This window comes from Lepisma saccharinum, chromosome 1 (assembly GCF_977018435.1).
Source record: "Lepisma saccharinum chromosome 1, izLepSacc3.1, whole genome shotgun sequence".
Lineage (NCBI taxonomy): Eukaryota > Metazoa > Arthropoda > Insecta > Zygentoma > Lepismatidae > Lepisma > Lepisma saccharinum.
In genome coordinates this window covers 192,071,922-192,095,935 of record NC_139229.1, presented here as the reverse complement: position 1 = coordinate 192,095,935, position 24,014 = coordinate 192,071,922, and the positions used below count along the sequence as shown (strand labels likewise).

Genomic DNA, 24,014 nt, shown 5'->3' with positions numbered 1-24,014 from the left:
TCCCAAGATGGGAGAAGAAGCTGTTTGAAACAGGTTAAAGACAGGCCCCGCTCTGGAAGACCAACAACAAGAGGAGAACATGCGCTGAAGTTGCAGCATCAGTTGAACGTTCGCCGAGAAAGTCACTACGAAAGCGATCACAGGAACTGAATGTTCCACTAACGACATTAAAACGGCATGACTAAAGATTTATCCTTAAAAGCATACAGACCCTCGTTCATTAACGAGTTGAGTGATAATGACTTGGACAATCGACGTGAGGCCTGTGCGCGATTACTGGAGACTTTCGAAACACTTCCCGCACATGGAAAGGTGATGATGTCAGACGAATGCGCCATTTACCGGAGTGCAAAGGATAGAAACGTTTATTTCTGGAGCAAGGAGAATCCGCATTTCTTTGAGGAACTTGAAATAAACCCACCTCATATGATGATATGATGGGCTGCAATATCTGCTACACATGTGATTGGTCCATATTTTTTTGAAAACCCCGCTACTCATGACAGTTGCAGTGAATCAGGTTACGAGACTGGTTTGTAACGGAATTGGAACGTTTGGGTCTTCTAGGTCGAATCTGGTTCCAACAGGATGGGGCACCAGCGCACTTCGCAATACGTGTAAAAGAATACCTCAATGATGTGTTCAGAGACAAATGGATTGGACGAGGATCGCCAAATTTACCAGCACCTCTGAAATGGCCACCCCAAAGTCCAAATCTGACATTTTGTGATAATGCGCTAATACATCAAACAAAGTCACCCATAATAGTTATCAGGCAACTGAGGAACTTCAAGAAGCTGTTCGCAGTGCGTTTGCTTCCCTCACGCCAGCCATGTTACGGAGGATTTCACATAGCACCTGGAGGCGAATAATACTGTGTCATGAAAATGGCGGTGTGCACACAGTATGGTGGTCATTTGTCTGATTTAATTGTATACCATCCTCTCATCATACGCATGCTGTTAAATAACATTTTGCAGGTTTGTCTACAATTCAAAGGGGGGTAAAAGGACTTTTGGTACACCCTGTATATGCTTCCAAACGATAGTCGAGCAAGCCTTCGGATTTATTAGTCTTATTCGTTGTGATCCTGATTGACACTACAAATAATTTTGCCAGTAAAATGTTTCGTAAATTAAAGAACATGTTTCGGTAAGCACATTTTGTAAGATTTGTGACTCACGGGAGAAACGGGTTCGATTCCGCCCGAGGTGAGGAAGCTCATGAATTTATCCTTGAATGTGTGTCCATAAACAGCTCTGGAGTTCGGGTACAAAGGTACGGTACAAGACAGAGGGACAACTTTACAATAGAAATTTATCCAACATTAGTTTCAATTGTCTTAAAATGTTTACAATGACATTATTGCAGATTGTTGCTACAAATTTTTACTCTTCCGCTTTACGTCCACTACGAATAGGTGTTTCATGTATAATAATACTTATTTTTTTAAAAAAAAAAAATTATGATAAAAATGCGTCAGTTGACGAGGGGAGGAAGGAGACCAAATTCTTGCATAAAGCAATTGAAAATTATTGTGTGCAAAAACAAAACTGAATACTGTCTCTTGTGTGCCAGGAGAGATACCAAAAAATCAAACAAGCCTACTTCCGTCCCTAATCCGGCATCAACAAAATAGTTATCAGGAATTCTAGCTTTGTGTTGCCGCGTAAGAACCAACAAGAGGAAAAACTTAACTCCATGGGTAAACATCCCTCTTTCTGGCTTTCGAGACATGAGCCCGCTATTATTGCTTTTCAAGCAGCTCCAATTGTCCTCACGACGCTGGATTAACGCCGAAATTCTGGAAGCTCCGACCGGGAATCGAGCGCGGAACTGTTCGCACCAAAGGCGAGAACGCTAACCATTTGACTACGCAGGAGACAAGAGAATTGATTGATTAAATTGTTGTTTTAAGTCCACTTCATGCACAGAAAGGCTAATCGGTACTGGGCCTACAGTTTAAAGTAAGATCCGAACTACTGTGCCATGTGCCTCCTACGGGTTTCGAACCCGGGACAGTTTGATTACAAGGCAACGACGTTACCTACGCCATCGGGGAGGCCCTAGGAGACAAGAGGAAAACACACTAAATGTAAGAAGGAAACTACACAAATTATTATGCTGACTGGTTCCACTAGCCTGCAATAGTAAAATTTTTCAGTTTACTACTGTGTGAGGAAGAGAGGCTGACACTTTAGTACATTCCAGAAAATATACCCCTTACCACCTTATTTATGAAATCTTTGGACACTGTAGAACTCAATTTTTAGAATAAAGCGTCAAACCACCATTACTCAGAAACGGGTGTAGATCAGAAACTGCTTAGCTAATGGTACTTACATATACTCTAGAAGGGAGTACTTCAATGTTTTACAAAACTCAGAGATACCGAAGAGGAATTCCCAACAATCAAGTTTCACGAAGCACAAGTCAGTAACAGCTGAAGGTGTAAGTGTTATGTCATGTTCGTCATTGACATGCAAGAGAAGCAGGCAGCCCAGCTGTTCGCCTCTGTTTCTTCCAACGCGTTCCTGCCCTTGAGCTGAAGAATGAAAGAACAGCGTACACGAAGCGACGTAGGTCAAGCGAATGCTGAAGACTTCAGCTATTGAGTAATGAACGTTGCGATTCCACCTGTAGTTCGAGTGGCAATGAACAAGGCAATATGGTGTATTTACATTGCATAAGTGTGGAGAAATGAACGGCGCTCGATCTCTCTTTCTGAGAACTTGTTGATCAACGTAGGTTTTCCGAACACGCAACTCGAAAGCACAGGGGTTAATGTCAGCAATGAATCATGTATGAGAAGAACTTAATCAAAAATTTTATGAACACGTTTAGCAAAGATAGGTTGCTCGGGACCGAACCTACAGTTTCAAGTGGGATCCGAACTGGTGTGCAATGTGCTTCCACTTGCGATTGAACCAGAGACTCATCGATTACGCATTGATTACCAATACGCCGTCAGGGAAGACCGATGTCAGTAAGTTTGGATTATTTCGGGAGAGTATTAATATCAAACGTCTCCCCCCCCCACATTAAAGTTTTGCCAAGTCCGTTTTATGCACACCCACGCTACCGGGAATCGAACCTGGGCCCCCTTATTATAAAATTCTCTCCTGCTCTCAATTACTCTGCTCCTACTCAAATTTCCCAAGGATGTGGAAAGGAATTTGCCTACAATTTAATCGAATCATGTGCAATTATTCAGGACACTTGCGTAGCCAGTGGTTATTGCCTTTGGTGCGAAAGGTCCCGGGTTCGATTTCCGGTGGGGGTCCAGAAATTTCTACGTTGATCCAGAGTCCTGCGGACAAATGGAAAAGAAGTAGCGGGTGCAACAATTTTCAAACAACTTAATTCTAAATCTGGAAAACCTACGCAAACAGCAGCAGAAGAACGTGATTGTGAAAATTCACCAAAATCCATTCCGGATTTGTCGCAATGTCGGGATGAATGAAAGTGAAACCAGGTTACGTAGGAAGAAGTGACAAAACCGCATCGGTAGATTACACAATGCGTTGCTCAAATGGGAATTTTCATGGAACGTAACTTAACCGTTATCCCCTTTTTATCAGTACGGATGTAGGAAAATTAGGATATCGTAGACTGTTCAAGTAATTTATAATAAATAGTTTAACGGCGCCAGCCTGAAATAAGTGGGGGCTACACATTTCCGAGTCAAATTCTCGGGGGCTAAATAATACAGACTGAAAGGTATTTATTTAATACTTTATCACGGTATAATTTTACCAGTAACATAGACGTAAAGATAAATCACTGAGGTGTTGCATTTGGTTCCATCATATATAAAAGTATTCTTAGGCACGAATCTTTGTCAAATAAAATGCAATAATTATATTGTATTCTTTTCCTAAGCCATTATTGAGTGGAATAATATTGCAGAGACTTACTATTAATATGAACAGTACAAAATACACTCCTTATCAACTCTTATACGTATAAATACTACACATAATACTATTTCTATGTAAAGAGAGAGTACTTTTTTGCTAAAATGAGAAAATGAACGGCAGCAAGAAACTAGGATAAGTATATATATATATATATATATATATATATATATATATATATATATATATATATATAATGATTTTATGAGCAGCTACAATCTTGTTTAGATCCAAATATTTTGCAAGCTCCTTCTCAAAGGACAGAATATATAGAGCCATCAACCTCTCGTTACCAATTCGATTACTAAGGTAACACTTGATTTCCTGGAAGCAGCTGTTGACGGAGGTACACTGCAAAAAAAAAAAGGTGTGTTTGGGGTGAGTTTCGCTCTTTGGAGGCTTCGAAGGTCAGAATACTCGGAATCCTCACCCTTTTGAGTGAGTTTCTCCTCCCTACCCTAGGGTGAGTGCAGATCTGTCGTGAAAACCTTCCCTATACACCCCTTTGGGTGAGTTTCGGCTGCACCGTGATGCCACATGTACAAACTTTCCCACTGAAAATCCACTCACAGGCCTTGTCATAGCGAAAGAATTTTGCCGACATGACAACGTTTGTCGTCCTGGACCTCCTGCCAGGCTCTCCGAGGCAATTTTTTCTACCTGCTGAACCCTTTTCCCAACAAATTACCACCCTGTAGCAGTTCTCTAAATATTCAGCAGAGGCGCTGTACTGCAAGTGGCGCTGATTCGAGTGACTAAATCGTGAAATACTTTCAAAATAGGTCGAAAACCTAAAGTCCGTCGACGTTGTTCGTGTGGGGGAAACTAGCGGTCGAGGGACCTTGGAATAAACCTGTCAGTTTTGAGATCCCTGTGATGTTTTAATAATTAGAAAGTGTACGAAATAAATACCTGTATGTTACATGTAAATTTCAGGAATAATCTATTTGAATAGTCATTTCTTATTTTCAAGTACAATTTCACTGCTTTACGTCAGTAATTAACAAAATTTAAGCCGAAAGAAAAATATGATTTTTCCTCACTTAAACAAAGGAAATACATGTTTATAGCCTGAAAGAACGTGTGACATATGCAATCGTGCAAGTGCATACAAATTAAGGCATAAAAAACTGTGTTTTTTTTGTTTACAATATTTCTTCTTTCTTGTTGTTCGAACCTGTATGACTGCATCTTTGTAGTTATTTTCTCATGAAAATATAATGTGCCTTCATTATCAATGTTATCTTGGAGAAGTAAATTTTGTTACTTGGAGTCGGTATTTCTAGTGTTCATTCATAACGCTTATCTGTCGGGCTGCATTACACTTTTCCTATTCTTATTTCATTACTTTTTTCGGCTAGGAGGAAGCTCTTATGTAAAACACAGATTACAGATATAACACCAGGAGTACACATCCTGAGTACTCAATGTAATTGGAATTATTTTTTAACGCTTAAATAATTTGTTTAACCTTACTATTTTACAGTAAATTTAACGAGAGGCGTCAAGACAATTCTCTGTGCTGAGATGTAAAATAAACTTAATGTTTAAAATGTGACCCCACCACAATTAAAAATTTAATATTTCCGAAGTCACTGGGATTATCGTAAAGGATTATGACCATAAGAGAAGGGTTATGCCTTCTTGTTATGAGGCACGTAGCCAGGGGGAGGGCTAAGGGGGCTGAAGCCCCGAAATCCTACAAATATCTAATTTAAATAGTGCATAGAGGTAATTATTTTACTTACTTAGCAGGATTAAACATTAGATCGAAAAAAGTTTAGTGTATAATAGAGAAACCAGTTTATATTGTTATATTCTACCATTTAATCCAAAGAATAAATGGATCCACCAGCTCTCAAAATTTATAGTTTTCTTTGTGACAAGTCATACTATATAAACTTTATGAGTAAAATTTGGGCAAAACTTTTAAAGCATTTTTCTAACGGAATGTGTAACGGTTAATAACAAAATACAATAACTATGAATTTCAGTACACTAACTGTACAAAATGTAAGAAAAAATGGACAATGTGTTGGATGTACACAGTGGATCGAGTAGCAGTCTCTCTCCATTTACACAATAATAATAATAATAACAAATAATTTGGATTAAAATGAATTTATTTTCAATAACTTATAATACTTGTTATTGTAAAATGATAATTATAATCGTAGTAAACTGGTAATGATTATTGTTGTCATTATTCTTTCTACCAATCAATGGCCTGTCCCCTTCTGCAAATATTTCTGGCGACGCCTGTGGTGATAAGGATGAGCCCCCCCCCCCCCGAAATAAACGGGCCTGTGTTATAGTCATGTTCCTAGAATTCCCATCCTTCATGCATTTGAAATTCTTTTTTTAAAGTTCTCTGCCAAACAACTTACGTACGCCACCAATATGACATGTGACGAATACTTCAATTTGCAATTTGACGAATGGCTTAATTGTAACGATGAGGATAACACTGATGAGACAAAGAAAAGGACATATTCAAGCTTTACCCAAACCCTCTGCTTCGTAGTTTACTACACCAACGACTATCTTTTGCATTTATTCAAAAGGTATGCCTAAGGGCGGTAACGCCAACAACAAACAGTCTAATAGAAAATGTTTCATCCCACTTTGCGTTTTATCCTTGCAAGGGACCGCAACTCCAGAAGACATTCAACTTTCATTACTTTTCCCCCACCCCTACATCACAGTCAATGTACAACCTAAAATGCTTATCCATATTTTTGAAATCTTTAGAGCTGCATAAACAAAAATCATAAAAGTTTCTAAATAGGTCCGCTTATCTAAGTATTCAAAAGAAATTTTGGTTAAGCTAATTAATTTCAATGAGCACATAATACCATAAACGCAGTTCCAATTTGTTATTCTTGTTTCATTTCCAAATATACGCTACATTTAATGAGGCAAGTTGGTTCCCTTTCTGAGCCACTGTCTTCAAATAGATGTGGCAACAAATAAATTTTGCAACGACGTGTTGAATACCATACGTGAATATCCTCCAAAGTTCCGTTTCTGGACTTTCTCTCCTTTTCCTTTGTAACGAGCAACCCCTTGCTGTGCGCGTCACGCGTCAATGCACCAAACCTGAAGTCTTCCCTGGGAATGACATTACAAGTCGAAGCAATGTTTTATTTCTGGTACACGATTATATTCCTCTGATAAACGCTGTGATTAAAATTTCTAACTAGCTTTGAAAGCTTTTTCTTGAACAAACTGTACAAAAGTTAATTGTCCTCGTCCGTGGCCGTGCGGTCTAAGGCGCTGTGCTTTGGCCTCCGACGGCATGGGTTCGAGTCCGCCTGGGTTCAGTCTCTGGGTTCTCGGCCTGTGCATAGGACCGGTGGAAACCCACCATCGTGAGGAAATTGGCGAGCTACGAGTGAGTAGTGTAACCCGGTCACGGATATCTCCTATAACGGCTGGAGGTTCGACGTGCTGACCCCACGTCACCCCATTACTGGTTGAAGATCTCCACACCTCTAGGTAGGATTGTGGGATGGAGCCTGGCAGCCGGGAGATAGGTCAAGGCCCTTCGAGGGCTGTAGAGCCACGGGTATTATTATTATAGAAGTTAATAACAAAATTTAATGACTATAAGCATCTCAGTCAAGTTACTGTTGCGCTGGAAATTCATTTATCAAGTGGATCGAGAAGAAAATTCTCTCCAAGGAGGATATAATAATAATAATAATAATAATAATAATGATAATACATTTGGAATAAAATTGGTTTATTTCAATTAGTTTATAACAATAATAATCATAAGCATGATAATTATTATTGTTATTAATATTACTGTTTAAATTTTATTGTTGGCCTGACCACCCCTATAAAGAATTCTGCTTCCTTGTAATCCACGCTCACGTCACCTACTAAATCAAGAGATTATTATTATTATTGGTTTGGATATATACGTGGATCTTTTCATAAGCCAACTAATTGACCGTCAAGCATTCGGTAGCAAAATCCTTGAGTCTACTATTCAACGTGCTCGGTCACGGCTAACTTATTACATTTATTTCAGACAGTTTGCATTATACTGGCACGTAAGATTTCTCAAAATATGGTCAACTGAAGTTAATCAATGCCATTGAACATAGGATTACTTTTACAAAAATTAATAAAAGTGCAACATGAATTTAGGTTACAAACTGAGACGAGAGTCGTGAATGAAGGAACCTTTCGTTCTTCGCCAGACGTCGCTGTAAGCAGACTCGTTCTCGTTGCTCTTTCTTTCCCGAAGGGAAAGCCTCGGTCTCGTTTAGATTATCTCAATAATAAATATATAAGAAATGTTTAAAGACATTTAGTAATATAACTTAAAAACGAAAGTTTTAGAAAATTAAACATCTTTAAATAAAAAGTAAATCAAGTTGCATATTATAGAAATTTTGATTATAACGAATTCAAAAAATAATTTACACTACGATTTACCAAATCCTTGAACAATACAAGGCTTTCGGACAGTATAAGTCTCGATTATACAGACGGCTGTCACTCTCGGTCTTGTCTTCATTTTAAATTGTGCTCGGTTTCAGCCAAAGTGGCACAAAAGCGAAGTAAAATTAAGCAAATCAATCAATCAAAATAACCATAATACGTAATAATAAATTTTATACCAACGGCCGATCTTCCTTTAAAAAATTCTGGTTTTCTATTGTTCTAGTCAACAGTCGAAGGCAATCGATATATGTAATACCTCGAATGACGCGTCTGCCTGCCAGTGAGAAGGAAAAGAAAGCAGCATTATTCCTGCTTACCACTATCTAAGATACAGTTTTATTAGTAGTGCAAGACCCTGCATTCAACGACTAGTTAAAAAAATGAAGTTACTTATTGTATTTTGGATGATAAGTCCTTCATATCTTCACATTCACGCTTGTTTATTAACTATCTGGATTATTTTTAAAAAATGTTATTTTTCGCAAGTTCTCGTGTCCATTGGCAATATGTACAAATACAGGAAAATAATTTATCTTATGGAAATGGCTATTTCAACAGTCACTCACCCAGGCTCGAACCTGGACACCAAGTGACGAGAGCGTTGCACCACAGCTCTGCACCCTGTCCGTGGGGGTCCCCTTATTGAGAAGAACTTATTGCTTACAAATCCCGCAGGAAGAGTACATTATCTTTGGTAACGACCACCATATAAGTTATATTTTCTGGAGTTCTTTGTGCCAATCAGTATATTAGGACACTACAGTAAATGCAAAGACAATATTTTCAACAATAAGACATTAAATACTCATTTATTATTATAAAATTTTAATTACAGATTATTGTAACGAACTGATAATAACCAGCATTACACAATAAACGCAGTTTGAAGTTTTCTTTATATAAAAGCGACAAAAAAACATTCTCATGTTCACATTAGTTTTCTAGGGGGTAAAAATCTAGATTTTTGGTCAACTAATCATGTGTATTAGAAAGTATCAATGTCAACTATTAACTAATAAGTTCTGGGGAAGTTTGAAGTTGTTTGTTGCGGAACCTGAATCAACTGCCCTTATCCTCCCACCCCGCTACTATAGGGCTGTTCCTGGATGAGAATTACAATATTATATTCTACATTAATATTATTATGAAGTACTTATCTCTGTGAAGGAAAGCCGGTCTCCATGGCGGAGTGGGTAGCGCAGCGAATCCAGGCCTGGGGATGTGTTTTCTTTGCGAGTGTCCCTTCATGAATTTAATCATATCATCAATTCATCCTCATCTTCGCGATTAGCCAAAAGTGACACAAAAGCGAAATAAAATAAACCAGCTCAATCAATTTGTGGAGGAGAGAAATTCTGTCCTTTATTTTCTTAGGACTTTGGTATCCACAGAGCGCTTTGAAATTGCCACAAACCAGTGGCGGATCCAGAAGTTACAGCTGGGAGGGGCGAATTTCATTCGAATGCCTCACCTCACCGAGCCTCAATTCTAACATACACTACACTGCTATATATAAACAACATATTATACTGTAAACAGGAACGAAGCTGTTTTTTGTGTTCTAGAAGATAGAGAATTCCTTTGCAAAAATAGAGGTCGAGGACTGGAATAGGTGGTTATTATTGTATCATAATGCCTCTTGACCTCCTATTGCCACAATGTAATCTGAATGAGCAGATATGAGAAATATAGTGAATATTCACAGAACACGAAAGCCTATTCCCCCAAGGGGTCTCAGTTCGATTTCATTTTGAAGCATATTGCACAGTGATTCAATACAAATTTAAACTGTAGTGTCAGTTTCGATTAGCTTATCTTGATCATAAGGTTGACTTATTTTATAAATATTATCGAGCCTTTTAAATTTGGGGATAAAAGTCGGAACATTTGAGTCTCAAAAATATCAGGTATAATATCATATCCAAGAACTGGCAGTTGGGAATGGAGATCGCTCCCATCGCCCTCCCAGTGGATCCGCCTGCCACAAAAGTTGTCTAAACCACCCCCACCCCCAAAGATCGTTGCTTTGTTTAAAGGACATTCACTTTTAGTGTCTTTTGTTGCAAGTCACGCGTCGTATACGGCGCGCTTTTCGTGTGGACCAATCGAAGGACGTCTGGGACAAGCAGACCCAGAATAGCCTTGCCGTTGACATTGTGTGAGGTCGTCTGTGCCGTGGGCCAGAATAGTTTGTCTGCTGAGTGGGTATTTGAAATTGAAGATAAGAAAGCAGGATTCGAAGGTAAGTAAGTTCAGTAACGTTTTCAATATTTTTACACTGTAAGTTTTCTTTATATATGCTCAGATTGTCCTATCCGAAATGCTTAGACCAAAATGTGTTTCACATTTCGAAATAATGACAGTACACGGTGAGAGGGCACTGTTTAGCATGCAGTGTGAGCCCTTTCAATAGTGATTGATTTGTTTTATTTTACTTCGCGGTTTGTGCCTCTTGGCTAATTTTGAGAAGATGGGGATGAGTGATGAAATTGATGAATGGACATTTACAAACAACCATGCTCAAGCGGGATTCGAACCCGGGACACCTGGCGTCGCAGCTCGACGTGCTAAGACATTTAAATAACTAGCGAAATCACAAATATTACTCTTTATTACTTTGCTCCTCAGGTCGCCTAACTTGAAGATTTTAACAAATGTGAAAATTTTGGGGGTCCTTGTCCCCGCCAATTTACGCCTATGGTTACGGAGACTGAGAAATCATGGTTTAAGTTCGTTTCCGTCCTTCCCACTCCCATTTTTGGAGAGAAATAACTGGAAAACTATAACGATAAAAAATAAAATTTCAAGTGCACAAACGAAATTCTATCCAAGAAGTTGCTTTATTTTTTCTTCCTCCATGATGGGGAGCTTTTAGTTGTTTAGTTTAGTTATTTCAATGGTACAAACGTAATGATTTTGTCCTTCGTTTTAAAGTTGGGGGCGAGGGAACTTCAAATATTAATTTAATTTACTCTCAAATCGTTACGGTACAATCGAAAAAATGCGCTGGGATAAAACTGTACGGGCTACCTGAAGTCCCCCCCCCCCCAAGTTCAATTTGTGAATACTCGAACTCTGTAATGTTGCAAACGAAAGTAAATGCGATACAATCCGGTACAAACGAAAGATAATCTTACTTTAAACAGAATATGTGGATGTTTGGGGGAACAACGTCACAAAGGTTGACCCTACTACAATTATCACTGCTACTAGGATTCTCTATCATCTTTATTTCTTTCTCCGTTTTCATATGTTTCAATTTTTCTCTGCTCTCTTGGTTCCTCTGTTTCCATTTCCGTTATTCTTCTTTACCTTTTGTCTCTTTCTTTCTACGCTTCCTTCTCTCTTTCCCATTTCCTTCTATTTATGTTCTCTGTCATTCGCTGTCAATGTATCTTCGGTCTCTTTCACCCTCTCTCTTTGTGTTCTTCTGTTCTTGTGTGATTCTCGCTGCGCTGTAAGCAATCCCAATTTTTAACTGTTGGCTATTTGTGTTAGGAGGAGATGGGCCAAAAATATTTCGTTGTGGGCTAGAGCCCCCTTTGGTGTCGACTATTCTGACTGCGACTGGCACCTTCGTTTGGTGTGTGATGTTCCTAAAGTTGTAAAGTAACTTGTTGCGCATAATTCATAATCTTTCGTTATTGGCTGTCGGAACGTACCCCAGAGGGATTTGTAATTAATTTTTAAGTAAAGAGGCCAAAATAATGCAGTCGGATACTGTGGGACGTAAAGTTAATTTGCATGGGAAATATTATTTACAAAACAGGCTTCTGTAAGAGTTTATAAGATTTGTAAGCTGCTGCTTAAACTCCATTCATTCGTTGTAGTCGATTGCATCTAATTCACAATTTTTTAAAGGAAAAAAGACACATTGTAAACAAGGGCGTGAAAGTTAAATATACCTTGACATTAATTTTCGGGAGCAATGATCGCCTTCCCACATTCAGACGCTGATATTCGTGAGGTTTTCTGTAGTGTGCGTCCATAGTATCTTCTAATTTTCGGTCCTTGGGGGATTCTAAACATTAACAATTTAAGTTAAGAAAACGTACAATTTCAAGCAGCAGCTAGAATTTCTTTTAGAGTGTTGTCTTAGATTTCTTTTACACATAAATATGGTTGTGTAACATAAAATTTTAAGTATTATTTTAATTTTCAACTCCTTTTCAGGAATGTGCCATGCATAGAGAGGAGTGAATACGGATAATACCCACAAACACACTCGCCTTAGTTCCAATCTACACTGAACATTTCGCCACTCATCACCGATAGCAGTTTTTCAAGGATCCTGCATGGGTTGGGTTTACACAGATATGCAATGTAAGTAGAGTAGTTCAAATCTAATTTTGTTCTCTTTTCAAGGGAATTTATTATTCATTATTTTCATAAGTTTTAAGCTGTAGGAACTTGAAATGACAGAGGTCTCTTAGGAAGTAAGCTTATATGTTGAGGTGGGAGGATCAGTGGCGACCACTATATGTACCCAGGTGTAGCGCACGCTAGAGGTGGTCAGCTAGTATTGAACATTTAGTCATCATAGTGAGTGTGAAAAGAAAATTAAAGTGTCAAAAGTACATGCATACATAAATACATGTATCAAGGAGTCCGAGGTTCCATACTCGGTAGTGGTTCAGATTTCACTTTGAACTTTAGGTGCAGCCCCGATTAGCCTTTCTGTGCATAAAGTGGACTTAAACAAATTCAAACAACAAATCTGGAAATAGGAAAGGGTGGGTGGGTGTCTCATAGCTTCGGTTATTTCTGTTTCAAAGGGAGTGTTCGCCACTGGGAAGGACAGTACTAATAGTTATACACAGTGTAGGCTGGAGTGTAAAACTTTGTTGTGACTGTCTTCAGAAGTATTTTGAAATTGATATGGCATACTAATTACACAATGTGTACAGCGAGATGTTAAAATATTACCAGGCAAGTTGTTCATAATTTTCAATATTTTTTGACGTCCCACGTGTATTTAAGGAATTGAACTGCATTGAACTTCTCCGGGAAATATTTATGCATCTCACTCTTTACATACCTTTCCTAATATCTTTGTTACACAATTAATTTCATGGAGGATTAGTGAAAAAAAAATGGTTGACTAGACCACACAGCAAATATACTTCTGTGTCAGCATCTTTATGTTCTGAGAATCGATTGCTGCTTGTGTACAATTTAGTGTTCTTGTGGATGTGGGATGAAGTAAGTGATTCATACATTTTATTTGTTTTCTCTTTTCAACTTGCAAAGTGAGGGTCTGTGATGCTACATTTATTGGCTATCAGTTACCCTGTAAAAGCCTACATACACATTTTGTCTTTGGAAATTAAATTCATTTTGAGATGTTATGTAGAAGAAAACACACAGATAAAGAAATTAATTCTTATTTGAAAAGTATCATACTTTCATCATTCTGGGTTTCTTTCATTCAATCTTCCACTGTATATATAGACATTCCTTAGGAGAATTTAAAATGCTGGGGGGATCCAAATGATACTAACTTTGCATGATAATTAACTTTTATATGTTAAATCCACTTGAACGCTTCAAATAGTCTTCCATCTATTAAGAAATATAGTTGTACAATAAACTGTTGTATTGAAGAAGTTAAATTTTTGCTACTTTCAAGATTAATCTAATTTAAATTTATTCCTTATTTCAGACATTGAATGCTGTTTAACTAAAATAACCACATCTGATGTTTGAAGATGATCCTGATTTTGTAAATGGAAATGTAAGTAAATAAATCAATTAACCTGTATGTAATCTGAAAATGTCAGAATCACATAAATAGAACTAGGAACGTAAAATATAATGCTGCGTGTGCGAACCATACATACACACCTTTCATTTTGTAATTAAGAATCTTTGGATATGCATTTCCAAAATGCACCTTAGCATAAATATACAAATTATAATCTTTATGTATTTCTTTCGTAGCCTACTAAACTTTCAATAGAACTTTATTTCTGCTACTTGAAAACAGAATCATATCCATGCTTTTATTTTTGGAGAGTTGAACTTTCATGTAGCTATGTCTTGTTTCTATAGAAAATATTTAAAATTGTCAAGGGTATGTGTCTCTTGTCTGCTGGGTGAAGGGATGGAATGAGGCATCCACTCACTTCTCCTTCTGGCACTGTGCCTGTTAAATGCTAGTATAATGTACAGAATAAATAAAATCTTTTTGCCTTTTCGCTACATGATGTTTACACATACACTTTGACAGGACAGAACTACAGGGTGCGAAATCATTGAAAACTGGTGGGGGAAGAAAGTTCTTAATTTACATTCCCCCTCCGCCACATGTGTGTATTATTAAAAGTAAATTAATTTGTTACTTTTATACATATCAGATATTGTAAAGCAGCCAACTAATTCCTTTAGTATCTTGGTTAAAGATGTTATAAATTATGAAATAGTTGAAGTGCTTTCATTATGTGTAAGTTTTTGTTTTGTTTGTGCTTTATGTTAATATAAATCAATTAGATTTCATAGTTATAATTTTCTTGCATTCTTGTTTTACTTTAATTGTGCGTATTGGTGTAGATTTGTTAATGATTTCTTGAGAGAGAAAGCATTCAATACTCACAACTACACTAATTTGTGTGTGTTTTCGATATTATTCTTAGTACAGTATATTTGAAATTAAAAGTAATTGCTTATCTTTCGTTTGTTATAACAAAAAATCTTCCCCCCGGAAATTTTTGGTGGGGGGATTTTTAAGGCCAAGATTGTTGGTGGTGGGAAATCCCCCTGTCCCCCCAGGATTTCGCACCCTGCAGAACTAACAGAAACAAAAGAAAGCTAAAGCTAAACACTCAAAAATTAGTAAAAAAAATATTTTTCACACCAACATTGAATGGTACTGTTTGAGCTCTTAGGCGACACCAGAAAGGTGTTTGTGTGTGTGTATTGGGGGCAATCCATTGACTTAACTTAATAGTAGAACAAATATTAACAATAAGAATCATGGTTATGATAATAATTTTATAGTAATAACTATTATAACAAAAAAATAAAATTATATTATTATTATTACTATTATTAAATCCTTTGGGAGGACTACTAGATGAATGAATATCAAGTACAACTTTTCCTTATTACTATAATTTTTTTTTTTTTTTACATTTTACACAGTTAGTGTACTGAAATGCACAGTTATTCTGTTTTATCTTTAAGTTTTAACTTTTCAATAAAAGCTTTCTAAACATTATTTATGTTATAACAACTTCTGCTTTTTGTGACTTGAAATGGCCGATGGCAATTCCAGGGGGTGGGGGGGGGGGGGTCAACGGATATGTTCCACCTTCATCTCCCGACACCGATGTTTCAGCACAAAATATTATCCTAAAGTAATTTCTTACTTTTGAAGATAGTGTGCCATTTCCAGTTATATGCTGTGGCGTGCCCAGTAGTCAGCCCTCATTTCGCTATTTTTTCCTGCCTGTTTATAGCCCCATCATCACCCTCCTTGTATAGGCCCTTGCTTATGAAATAAAAGCATGCATGTTTATATTACCTTTGCATAATAGGGTGACATACTCTTAGTCCCTCCACCTGTTCATTCAATCAGTGGCGCACGCAAGGGGGGTTACTGGGTTTAACCCCCCCCCCCCCCCGAGCTTTAAATATTATGGGAAATGCTGTGTAAAATAAATTGCCAATTTAGTGCTACTGCATTCAATGTAGAAACTGATCAGCTTGAGGGCCTCCCCGATGGTGCAGTGGTAGGTCGTTGCCTTGTAATCAAGGGGTCCTGGGTTCGATACCCTGTGGAGGCACATAGTGGTTCGGATCCCACTTTGAACCGCAGGTCCAGTCTCGATTAGCCATATTGTGCATAAAGTGGACTTAAAACACCAAGTCAATCTATCAATTGAGCAGCTTGACTGATTGATTTTGTTTATTTTTCTTCGCATTTCTGCCACTTTTGGGCTAATTGCGAACATGAGGATGAGTGATGATATGATGGAATGGATGAATGGACACTCACAAAGAACACCTGTGCTCAGGCTGGGATTCGAACTCGACACCCCAGGCGTTTTAGCATGCTTTCGTAACCACTCATCCACGAAGGCTGGCTACTCAAGCTTGAATCACTTTGTATGCACACATCACTAGTATACTTTTCAGGGAAGTGTTAAGACTCATAAATGTTATAAGTACATTCTAAACTATCACACTCTGACCTAAATGCATTCTTGGTTATATTCTTATTTACTCTTACATTTTTTCTCCTTTCAGATCATGGACGCCTTTCCATACAGACATTTTAAAGGAATACAGCATGCAAATTTTTAGCAATGAAGTAAAATTCCTCTTTTTTTGGATAAAATTGTGAGAACTATGTTGAATTATTGCAAGATGAAATGTACGAATATTGTAAATAAAGTTGAATTTTTTGCTAACTGGTAACTTTATTTCTTCAACCTAATCTTTGGGGCGAAAAAAAATAAGCTCTGTATTTGAAATAGAGTGGTTAAAAATTATGTATATGAACATTTATAACTTCTACTAAATTTGCTCTGCCTTCTTAAGAATGTACATTTTCGTTTCTAATTAATTTATTAAAGTACTGAAATAGGTTCTAAAAGCACCAAAAATCACTCACATTGTAATGATTGTGGCATTGAACTGAGTGTGCAGAACCAACAGCAAAGGAAAGGAAAGGTTGAATTATTGCTTAATGTGTATGCATTTAGTGGCAAAGGTAGTATTTTTCAGAGATTATCCCCTTACCATGTATGTATATACTTGCATCCAACGTATACATAAAATTTATCTACGGCTATACAAGTATACAGTATTTTGTTGTGTTAAGTATGTCATTTATTTATCCTAGCAATGTATGTGAGCATGAGTGTTGCTTTCCAAACAGTACAGAAAAAAGTTGTTATTTTATAATTAACAGGTGTGACTTCTGAAGATCAATACCCTTCATGTTATATTGTACACTCAAGGACACTTCTGGGTTGTAACAGCACCATTGACTTTCAATTAAATCATTACAACCCAGCAGTGTATGTGAATGTACATATATCCAGTCCCAATTGGCTTCTAAGCATCAAGTGGAAGTCTCAAAAAAGACTTATTGGAAACTAAGAATGTACATTAAAAGTTGCGGCTTTTTTGTATGATTTAGAAATCGATACATAATATTCCTTGCAAGCTTCATGTAATTTAGGGATGGCTTGTTCTTCTACATGAATACCTTGGTGAGCGTGCTGCATCTAGTTTCCTCTAAGATTTTTAAGCTTTGTCAAATTTTAATGCTGAATTGAATGGTATTATTTTTATAAAGAAGACAATTAATCACATTAAAATCTGAACGCATTAAATGAAGAAACACTGTTTTCACTGTAAAAGTAAAGTAAAGTAAAGTGTTCCCCTGTGCATAGCACCACGCCATGAAGGCGTATAGGGGGTGTGGGGGTAACGCCCCACACTTTCTTGATCCGGTCGTGAGTGGGGGTGATGTGATCAGCATCACGCCCCTGACCGCCTTTACCCCCCAGGGTTTCCCCCAGGTACCCATGTTATTCGACGCTGGGTGGGCGCCGGGGCCGCTTCCACCGTTAGAAAAGTTCCCGGATTTGAACCGGCCGGGTATCGAACCCGGGACCTTGAGCATGGTAGTCAGACGCGTTACCGACTGAGCCACCGCGGCCACTCACCACTGTTTTCACTGTGATGTCGTATATTACACAATGCAAGAGTTAACATTGCATTTCTCTACTTTGATACATTTGCCATCTGGGAAGAAATTACAATGAAGTTATGATTGCTCTATCTTATTCTGAATTCATATTGGATAAGATAGAAAAGATCTGACTGATTCTTCAAGGTTAAAGGTAAGCATTATTATACTAAATGAAGATCATTTACCTCTTCCTCACGAACCCCTCAAACTCACCCTATGGGAGGAAAAACACACACTATACTAGGGTGAGAATAACTCACCCTTATGGGAGGAAAAACACTCTATACTAGGGTGAGAAAACTCACCCTTATGGGAGGAAATACACACTATACTAGGGTGAGAAAACTCATCCTTATGGGAGGAAAAACACACTCTATACTAGGATGAGAAAACTCACCCTTATGGGAGGAAAAACACACTATATACTAGGGTGAGAAAACTCACCCTTATGGGAGGAAAAACACTCTATACTAGGGTGAGAAAATTCACCCTTATGGGAGGAAAAACACACACTATACTAGGGTGAGAAAACTCACCCTTATGGGAGGAAAAACACACACTATACTAGGGTGAGAAAACTCACCCTTATGGGAGGAAAAACACACTCTATACTAGGGTGAGAAAACTCACCCTTATGGGAGGAAAAACACACTCTATACTAGGGTGAGAAAACTCACCCTTATGGGAGGAAAAACACACTCTATACTAGGGTGAGAAAACTCACCCTTATGGGAGGAAAAACACACTCTATACTAGGGTGAGAAAACTCACCCTTATGGGAGGAAAAACACACTCTATACTAGGGTGAGAAAACTCACCCTTATGGGAGGAAAAACACACTCTATACTAGGGTGAGAAAACTCACCCTTATGGGAGGAAAAACACACTCTATACTAGGGTGAGAAAACTCACCCTTATGGGTGGAAAAACACACTCTATACTAGGGTGAGAAAACTCACCCTTATGGGAGGAAAAACACACTCTATACTAGGGTGAGAAAAACTCACCCCAATATGGGGTGTGGAAACTCACCTTTTGGGGACGTCTATTTGTGACAAGCCAAACTCACCCCAAAAGGTGAGTTTCCACACCTTTATTTTTTTCAGTGTATGCACATTTCAATAACACAAAGCTTATAAAATTTGTGGCAGTTTGGAATGTTTCGACCATTTCAAGCAGCTGCTGAAAGACTTTATTTTGAGTTTTCTTTCTGACTCGTTGTGCCATAGCTCTAAGCTGTCCAAATCATAACAGTATAAAAAGCAGCGAAATATTGCAGCTTTTCGTGCTTCAGAAAAGCGGCACTCACTCTAAAGTAGGCATCAAATAAACAATATCACCCTTGAATAGAAAATGTGTTAATGATACCATTTCAGTTTTTCTGCCATGATGAAATATCTTATGTTTTCTTGTTCAACGACTGGGATTCAGAACTTCTAGCCAAAAATTGGGAAATGCGGAAATACCGTCCACTTAGGAGGTCCATTCAAGGAACAAACATATTTTCATTACAAATTCAGCTGCACTAGGAGACAAATACATTGACACAAAAGCAATGAATATACGTAGTTGTACTCGTAACTCTTGCACTGCGCATTTCGATTAGCGAAAATAACTGCTGAACATTATATGTTATTTCAGAATATATTATGCATAAATACTGATCAGAATTGGATAAATAGTTTTAGATTTGTTTCAAAGATTGATTCTGCTGCACTGAATCAAATTTGGCCACTATGTGTACACTCGCTCTCAACTCTCTGGATATAAGTATACTTTTTTGCTGAAATATGAGAATGAATCACAGCAAGTAACTACAAGATATGCCTATTTTTATGAGAAGCTGTAACATCAGCTTAAAGGCTGATCGGAATTGGACGAGTAGTTTTAGATGTTTTTCAAAGATTGATTCTCCTCCACGGAATCGAAATTGGCCACGATGATGGTACAGCAGAATTATTTTCTAATATCAAAATTATAATTAATTATCATGTAGAACTAGCACTGCGAGCAATAAAATTGTCCAGGCGTGCTGATTTTTGCACCGTATTGCAATTATTGGATTTGTACGGTAAGGTCCACTATTTGCACAGAGGCTGTAGATTCTAGTGGAATCCGAAGCACTTAATAAAATGTTACCTTCACTGGGGATCGAACCCGCCGACTAGACTATCGGGGCTGGGAGCCCAATTTTAATCTTTCCAATTCTTAACATTTAAGAATTAGATAGTTTGTAGTGTCTTTGATTCTTTAACATAAAATTTCTCCCTCTCGAATATTTGCAGCGATGAAGATAGATATAACGATGAAAAAGGCAATGAGAACATCGCTAACACTCATACAATTGTCGGTACTCGAATGAGGAACTAACCAGGGGTTTATCCAGGATTTTTTCCTTGGGGGAGGGGGGTTGGAAACTTTTGGGGGGTGTAAGTTTGGGGATGTTAAGTGCATATTTTGGACCATCTTTAAAATGTTTGCTCTAATTCAATTTCTTCATAGATGTTTCCAGAGATTAACCCCGCCCCCTCTCCTTCCATTGACGTAACATTTCAGAAGCAAAAATATGTCACATGCAGGAAAAGATGGAAAATAGATTTTTGTGATAATGTTAACATTTCAGTCTAACGTTTCGAATATTGCTTCCCGATAATGTTCAGTACTTTATTTAATCAATCGTTAGATAAAACACATGAGATTGACATTGAAAAACAAAAAAAAATTAAAGATATTATTACCAGGAATCATTTCATGCAATTCTTAATCTAGTTATAAAGAAATTAGAAACATTTGCGTAATATTTTTTAACTGTATGTGTGTGGTTCTTGTCGTACGTGTAACTTTGAGTCCATCTTAGGGGGAGTGCCCAATTCATCGATGAAATATCACTGCATGGGTTCGCGCGCGCTTGCCTGTCTGAAGTAGTAGTAATAAGTACAGATATATTATGACTTGAATAAACGAACACACTGCGAGCGAAGCGAGCAAGAACATTTTTAGAACTATTTCTTTCCAAACTGATTATGCTTTGATTGAGTTAGTTTTTTAAGTTCACTTTATGCACAGTAAGGCTAATCGGAATTGGACCTACAGTTTAAAGTGGAATCTGAACCACTGTGCCATGTGCCTCCACCAGGTATCGAACCCGGGACACCTTGATTACAAGGCGACGATGCAACTACTGCGCCATCGAGGAGGCCTCAAACTGATTATGCATATTAATAATTGAACATAGCGACAGTATCACACGATGTTTACTCTTTACAATCTTGCTTTGCTCGTTAGGCGTCCTCCTTACCTCAGCACATGCACCCTGCTCCCTCCTGATCTAGCTTCAGTTAAAAAATATGCATAGGCCTATATATAATTTTAATAGTTCTATGTAGCGAGTGAGTTCCAAATTCTGTTGGGGTTTTCAAATCTCTGTTTAAACAATGATTCACAAATTGAAATAAAGTAATGAAACGCTCTATGTATTTAGAGCATGGTCATGGAAACTAAAATATAGTGGGAAGTTGGGATGAACGTTTGATAGATACCTGGTATTGCTTTTGAACAAAATCGGTCAAGGATGAATTTCATGAAGTCTTATACCCTACAGGGGGGTGTTCCACTTTCCTGCTTGGGGGCGGGGGTATTCGTCAAAATTTGGGAGGGTGTTGGCGGTGTTAGGGGGGTGTGGATAAATCGCTGGAGCTAACAAGCAACGCTTCGTTAGATTCTGAACGTCGTTCTACTTATAAATGATTGATTTGCTTCATTTTACTTCGAATTTTGTGCCACTGTCCTCCTCCGTGGCCGTGCGGTCTAAGGCACCTTGCTTTGAACGGCGGCTGCGAGACGGCATGGGTTCGATCCCGGGTTGTGTCTCCGGGTTGTGTGTAGGGCCGGTGGCAACCCGCCATCGTGAGGAAGCCAGTTAAATACATTTTTTAAAACCGAAATTCGCAATTTACAGTAAATGCTACTGCCCGCTCCTTGCCGAGACAACTTTGACACAAACCCTTCTGTCGCCCCACTCAATTCTGACTGAGAACAAGACAAGTAGCTACTGATGACATGGGAAAAAAAACTTATGTGACCGACCGCGTTGAGTGAGTGGTCAACTCGTCACCGATGTCTCTGGGATCGATCCCCGACTTGGGCGTGGATAGGGGGAAATCCTGGAGGGTAAAAGCCACCGGAGCGTGATGCTTATCACATCATCTCCACAAAGGGAGATCCTTTGCGAGTGCCTCTTCATCAATTTCATCTAATCATTCTCGTCGTCGCGATTAACAAAAGGTAACAGGGATGGGACATTCAATAAGAATGTAAAATATAAATGGACATAAAAAGGTTTAGTGGAAGAATTTGCATGCAGTGTATAATTTCATGATGGTTCGGGGAGCATATCGAGTTTAATTCTCCATCCAGTGCAAGAAAGACGTTAGTGTAAACAAAACCACGCGGCTTCTGAAAAATAATTCCTTTTCTATGTTACTTCTGGTTTTATTTTGCCCTTTAACATACTACTTGTAGCTGTACAGCTATATTAGGACCGAGGACTTCTTGGGTGTAAAGATTGGCCTTTGAATGAGGTACCCAAATGTCAGCATCCCCTTCCAGATAGTACACCCTGGACTGCATTTTGCAGACTGAAGTGGTTCTGGACTCTCAGCCAGTACAATTATCTGTGGGGTTTGGGTTGCGTCCTATGCATGTGTGATTGTGATCGTCCTGTAAGGCGAAAAGGGACAATTACGCACTAGTTGTGCATTATCTCAATATCGTCGGATTGGGCACTGATATTTAAAAAAGGGTTTAGTATGCAAGAGAGTATGAATTTCTCTCCATGTTGCAAGTGGAAACTTAATTTCAAGTTGATTAGTAAGCTAGACACGATGTTTGAAAAATATGATTAATAAGTATTTACAGAATCCCATGTATTTCTTATGGAAATCAACTTCAACTTCAAGGTACGGAAAATCAAATGGGAGTTTCGACTTTTCCTTCGACTATGACATACTTCAACGTGTCCTTTTCCGTCCATGAACTTTTCTACGACATTGGATGTTTGATATTAACGAGAGAACGAATAAAATAATGGTCCCATAAACCTAATGCCAGAGGCGTGGCGTGCATGTAGCCGCTGTTACCGCAGGTAACACCAAAATATAAAGAATTGAAGAACCCGTCTTAAAATATTATTACGTACATAAACTGGTAATATTGTCGTAAAGTAAACATTGCAGACTGACATTTTTTTCTGACACCGGCAAAAGCGAAGAGGACTGATCCGGTACCCTCCACAGGCAACATGAGGAAAGGGCCCTGAGCCCACGCAAGGAAGACTTCGCGTTGCGGCAAAGACTGACCGCGGGAGGAGGAGGCGGGTTTTTGGCATGCCTGTTTAGCCGGCGCAGTTGCCGGTGATCCTTACCGGAAACATACCAGTGTTGCCATATTCAATTGACAGAAAAGAGCTAAGTCGCCTAATCGGGTCTATCTTACTCTGAAGGTGTCCAGTCACACTGGAGAACGATGGCGCAGTGGTAGCGTCGCCGCCTTATAATCAAGGGATTCCGGGTTCGATACCCGGTGGAGGCACAAGTGGTTCGGATCCAACTTTAAACTGTCCCGATTAGCATTACTGTTCATGTAGTGGACTTAAATCGCCAAATCAAAATTTTAAAAAATCAAATCACACTGGGGCAAAAGCAAACTACCAAGTGATATTTTGTATTTACACTAAATATCGGCGATTATGAAAGTCCTCTTTGTCCTTCTTCGACATCATGGCACATCGCGCTGCGACGCCAAGGGTCCCGGGTTCGAATCCCGGTCGGGCTTGGTTGTTTGTGAATGTCCATTCATCAATTTCATCATTTCATCACTCATCCCCATCTTCGCAAATTAGCCAAGAGGCACAAAACGCGAAGTAAAATAAACTAAAT

At 38.4% G+C, this 24,014-nt stretch overlaps 1 protein-coding gene and 1 long non-coding RNA gene across 2 annotated transcripts in view; one reads left to right on the top strand and one right to left on the bottom strand.

Moving 5' to 3' along the window:
- The window catches only part of LOC145977929 (uncharacterized), a 48,433-nt gene extending 45,804 nt beyond the window's left edge, over nucleotides 1-2,629 (bottom strand). Inside the window, exon 1 of the mRNA XM_083110259.1 lies at nucleotides 2,344-2,629. The gene's annotated coding sequence lies outside the window, so the exon portion shown is untranslated. The remainder of the gene's footprint in view (nucleotides 1-2,343) is intronic.
- Nucleotides 2,630-12,517: 9,888 nt separating this feature from the next.
- On the top strand, nucleotides 12,518-16,786 carry LOC145990973 (uncharacterized). The gene is made up of 3 exons (XR_014441997.1): nucleotides 12,518-12,698; nucleotides 14,038-14,109; nucleotides 16,623-16,786. It is a non-coding gene; the product is annotated as an uncharacterized LOC145990973 (long non-coding RNA).
- The last annotated feature ends 7,228 nt before the right edge of the window (nucleotides 16,787-24,014 follow it).